Source organism: Dipodomys ordii, unplaced genomic scaffold, assembly GCF_000151885.1.
Source record: "Dipodomys ordii isolate 6190 unplaced genomic scaffold, Dord_2.0 Scaffold111, whole genome shotgun sequence".
Lineage (NCBI taxonomy): Eukaryota > Metazoa > Chordata > Mammalia > Rodentia > Heteromyidae > Dipodomys > Dipodomys ordii.
Genome location: NW_012267327.1, coordinates 6,139,356 through 6,144,993, shown reverse-complemented (window position 1 = coordinate 6,144,993; position 5,638 = coordinate 6,139,356).

The window sequence follows — 5,638 nt, the reverse complement described above, 5'->3', positions numbered from 1 at the left end:
TATTTCAGTATAAAATATTTAATAACTCCAATTCAAGTTCGAGAAGTCTATAGAGTATCTGACTTAACTTTTTCTACACACACACTTAAATTTTTCCTTTCACACACAGTCCCATAGGTCTCAAAGACAAAGAGTGGTAGAATTAGATTGCTCCAACATTACTTATTCCATTTTATATTTGTAAGTCTTTTAGTAATGCTATTTTTATTCGGAAAGGAATTTTGATAACATATTTTTAGCATTTGCTCTCCTGCTTTGGTTTTCACCAAGGATCTCTGTTAACCATATAGCTACTCTTTTTTGTGTGTGTGCCTCATTTCAGTATTTGTTACTTTCCCTCAAATGCTTTTTATTTGTTTTTATTTTTGTTGCTGTTGTTGTTGTTGTTGGTTGCAGGACTTGAATTCTGGGCCTGGGCGCTGTCCCTGAGCTCTTCATCTCAAGGTGAGCACTCTACTACTTAAGCCACAACACCACTTCTGGTTTTCTGGTGGTTACTTGGAGATGAGTCTCACAGACATTCTTGCCTGGGCTGGCTTTGAACTGTAATCATCAGATATCAGCCTCCTGAGTAGCTAGGATTACATGCATGAGCCACCAGAGCCCAGCAAAATTGTATTTTTAAAAAGACTCACAAAATTCATTATGACCATGAATAGCCTGATTTAAAAATGGGCAAAAGTTTAAAACAGATGTATCAACAAAGAAGATACACCAAAGAAGATGCTAAATACGTGTATGAAGAGCACTGGAAAATGAATATCATTTTCCACTAAGAAACTGAAAACTTATATCCACACATAGACACATACATGAATGCTTATAGCATAATTCATTCATAATTACCAAAATTTGGAAGCAACTAAGATATTCTTCAATTAAAAATTGTGATATATCTAAACAATGAAATATATAAGTCAATTGGTTAATAATGACAGTACATCTTTGCACAGTTTTTTTATAGGCGTGAGCCACTGGTGCCCTTTTTGCTTATTTTTTTAATTTAAAGAGTTGTCTTACTTTTACTTTCCACATTTGTAAAAAGTGTTATCTATTTTGCTTATTTAGATTTTTTTAAAATAAACCAAATAACATACTAATTCTTTTCTGAATTTCTCATTTTGGGTTTGATACCTTATGTTATTTAATTTCTTTTAGCTCTTTTAAAATCTGTTCTATGCACATGTGTTCCTGCCATGCTGTGCTTGTTTGCAAGGAAATTCTTATGTTTGATATTTGCTGTTCTTATCATAACTATGTATGGAGTCTGACCTCCCTACTTTTCTGCTTGTTAGACTTTCCAAGCTTTATCAAGCAAGACTGACTCAGTATATCTTGTCTAACTTCAGAGAACTCTATTTTCTGTTTTTTCAAAACATAATTTTATTGTTACGATTAATGTGTTGTACAGAGGGGTTACCATTTCATGTTGAGTAATGAGCACATTTCTTTCTTTGGACAATGTCAACCCTTCCTTTACAGTTTCCTCAGTTTCTGCCTCCCATCCCAGCCTGTAAGTTACACAGGTCATTTTCCACATAGTGCAGATAGTGTATAGAATGATGGCACTTGTTCATCTTTCCTCCCTTTCTGTGCCCCTCTATCCCCTCTAGAAGAAAACTCAAAGCACAAATACCACCACTACCACCACCATTAACAAAAAAAAAATTTAGCTGTGAAGAGTTAAACATAAATTTTAACTCTGGGGGCTGGGAAGGTGGTTCAGTGGTACAGTGCTCGCCTTGCATGCATGAGGCCCTGGATTCGATTCCTCAGCACCATATAAGCAGAAAAAACGCCGGAAGTGGCGCTGTGGCTCAAGTGGTAGAGCGCTAGACTTGAGCTGAAGAGCTGAGAGACAGCGCCCAGGCCCAGAGTTCAGGCCCATGACTGGACCCCCCCCCAATTATTTTTTAACTCTGAAGAGTTAAAAATGTATTGTGGTTTACTTTTCACACTGTTTGTTCCACTCTTCTATTGTCTTATAAACATTTTCCTGTTTTTGTTTTTTTTTAAACAGTGGCACTGGAATTTGAACTCAAGGCCTCACACTTGTTCACCTTCTTCACTCTGCCGGCACTCTATTATTTGTACCACACTTCCAAAACAGCCTCTTTTTGGTTTTTGGACATGGAGTCTCACAGACTTTACTGCCCAGCCTGACTTTGAACCATGATCCTCTAGACCTCAACTTCTCAAGTAGATAGAATTACAGGCATGACCCGTCTCCTTTCCTTTATCTTTGTTATCCCTGTCCTATTCTATTTCAATGCGACACCTGTTTCTCTGAGTAGGGTCCTACCCTGGAAGGAAGCCATGAAGTCAGGTTTTTTTAAATACGTAATTTTATTGTTGTTAAGGTCTTGTAAGAGGGTTTACCATTTCGTCAAGTAATGTGTACATTTCTCTTTTGGACAATGTCACCCTTTTTTTTTTCCTTTCTCTAGTTTTCCCCTCCCATCCCTGCCCACAAGTTGTAATATCCACATAGTGTATACTGAATACCGTGATTGCATTCATTCACTCTTGTGCCTTCCCTTTCTATGATCCCTATTGTCCTCCCCTAAGAAGCAAAAAGAAAAAATAAAGCAAACAAAGTGCACACAAACACTACTGCCACCCCCCACCACTACCAACAACATAAATAACATGTTATTTTACATATTCATGGGAATGATTCCTTTGGGTTCTTCCCCTACTGGTATCTTCTTTGGTCTGACTGTGTATGAATGCTTAGAGTCATGTGTAGCTTATCACGTCCAGTTATATTTTTGATCTAGCTTCCACATGTGAGAGTACCTGTGCTGTTTGTCTTTCAGTGGTGTCAGTTTTGAAAGTTCATACAGACCAATCTTCTCCAGATTCCTCAGTTCCCACAGCAGATATTGGTGATTACCCACTGATCAAGTGGGCACAGCCACCCAGGACCACCATTTGGTCCTCTGTGTCCTCCAGTAAATTCTCTTGGCAATCCTGTTCTGAGATCTGCTACCCCTTGTAGCCTTCCTTCTGTACTTTTTCAGCCACAGAGGCTAATAGGGAAGATTGTACTGTTGGTAATTTATCCCCATCTGCTTGTATTTTGTGCTGTGTGAGCCACTTGGTTATCTGTTCACTTATATTTTGCACATGCTATTTATGGTTACCTATTATATAGTTGTCCTCTTTTGATGTGAGGATCTGGTTAAAAACAAAACAATGTCACTGCTACCTCCCTTGAATAAACAATAAACTCTTATTATGAACATACAGTTACCAAAAATATATTATGTTCCCTTTAGTAGATCTTTATTCAAAGGAAAGTTTCATTAATTTTCCTGAATGTAATTCTTTTTAAATTTACTTATTGTTATTGTGAAAGTGATGTACAGAGGGATTATGGTTACATAAGTCCGATACAGAGTCCATTTCTTTTTGAACAATGTCGCCCCTTCCTCACTCCATTTTCCCCTCCTGTCCCCACCCTCAAGTTGATAGTTTATTTTCAACAAGTATTTAGTATCACCTATAAAGACAATAAAAGCCATCATTGAACCCATGCCTCCCACTCAAAGTCTGTGGAAGCTGGGCCATTTATATATTAGTTTCCTAGTGGCCTGGTAATAAACTACCACAAACATGAAAATGCACATTTGTTACCTTAAAGCTCTGGATGTCAGAAGTCCAAAATGGGCTACTGTCAAGGCAGAAGCAGGGCGTTATCTGTAGGCTCAACAGGAAGCCATTGTCTTGCTTCTTCAGCTTCTAGTGACTACCTGTGTTTCCTTTTTATTTGGGGGGGAGTCCAGTCGTGGGGCCTGAACTCTGGGCCTGGGCACTGCCCCTCAGCTCTTCAGCTCAAGGCTAGCGCTCTACCACTTGAGCCACAGCACCACTTCCGCTTTTTTCATTTTGCTTATGTGGTGCTGAGGAATTGAACCCAGGGCCTCATGCATGCAAGGCAAGCACTCTACCACTGAGCCACCTTCCCAGCCCCCATTTTTTCTGATCAAACATTACATCTTTACAATGGAATAAGGGTCAAGACAGAAGCTTAACTTTTTTAAAGCATTAAGCAAGCTGAACATGGTTGCACAAGCTTATAATCCTAGCCTTCAGAAGGCTGAGGCAGAAGGATTGTGAATTCCAGGTCATCCTGGGATATATAGGAGGCCACCATCTCAAAACAAACAAACAACAACAACAACAACAATAACAATAACTAAACCACACACAAAAAACCCTAAACCAACATAATGAAAGATTGACTTGTTATTAAGCTAACAAACTTCTGAGTCTGGCTTCTTCTTTCAGTTCTTATTTACCAAGAAAAAGAGAAGACTCAGATCCTGAGTCAAGGTTTTGTAGAGTGGTCAGTACAAGGGACAGCCAGCCAGTTCAATAAAACATCAAAATGTATACCTTGAAGAAATTCATTAGAGGTTTCTTATGGCCTTTCCAAATTGTCTCTAATTAGCATAGACTCTTATATGAAAACAACCTATAGAAAAGTTTGAGGTTTTTTAAAAAAGATGATGTAATTTTTCTCTGATTTGGAATGGTATTCTGGGCAATCTGGTTTAGGATTTATGGTTTTTGAATTTGTGGTCCATTTTAAAGGGACCATGAGCTTTGTTACAGTTGCTGTGGGAAATGTTTCCCCCATTCTAAGTACAGAAAATGGGAAGAATTGTGTGAATGCTACAGAAACACTTCCCAGGATGTTTACTTGGTCAGTAAGAGAAGTACTAAGTGGCTATGGTCACTCCAGGCTACTGTAGGTGCAGTAGAAATGCATGAAATGTCTAACTGCTGACAGTTAAGGCTGTTATAATTTATAATACTAATTGATAGCATTCTTTAAAGTCAGGAACACTGATTCATTCATCTTCAACCATAACCTATTGTCTCTTTGAATAAATGCATTATGTACTAAAAATCATTGAAGTTTGGCTTGGAATAATGTCAGAGCCACTGAAGGAAAGATTTGCAAAATCAACTAATGTCAATGATAGCCCATGCTAAGTACAAAAATCAGGATCCCCCATTTGGAATCTCAAATAGTGACAACTTCAATTAGTTCTTATGATTTCAATATTTGGCTAGCTAAACATTGAAAGTGGTCTTGGAGAAAACAGCCCCACAGCAACTCTGAGCTCTCAACTTTTGAACATTTCCAGTTCTTCCATTTCTTCCTTTATTGTTTCTATTCTGCTTCATCTGATAGCAACCACCTGTTGAAAGTGGAAGTTTCCCATAATTTATATTCAACATATTGATATTTAGAAAGAGTATGTAACTAAAGTAGGAATGATCTTTTCCATTGATAGGTAGCTGCAGGTTAAAGATGGTAGCCCTTTCCTCTTCCTGTCACTCATTTTCTCCATAACCTCAGATAAATGTTTATTGTTTTTATGATAATGAACAATCTCATGTTACATGTTCCAGGGAAATGTCTAAAATCTTTTACTCAAAAGTTTCATAATGACAAGCTGTGAAAAGAGGGTATGTATACATACCATGGGTACTTTTACCATGATTTCCCTCACCTTGGTTTGATTAAAATCTCAACCTGAAGACTGTAACAACTCGGCTATCTTCAAAGTCTAGTTGTTTGTTTCACTTTGAGAAAAACCTCAAAGTGGGGCATGAACCGTGG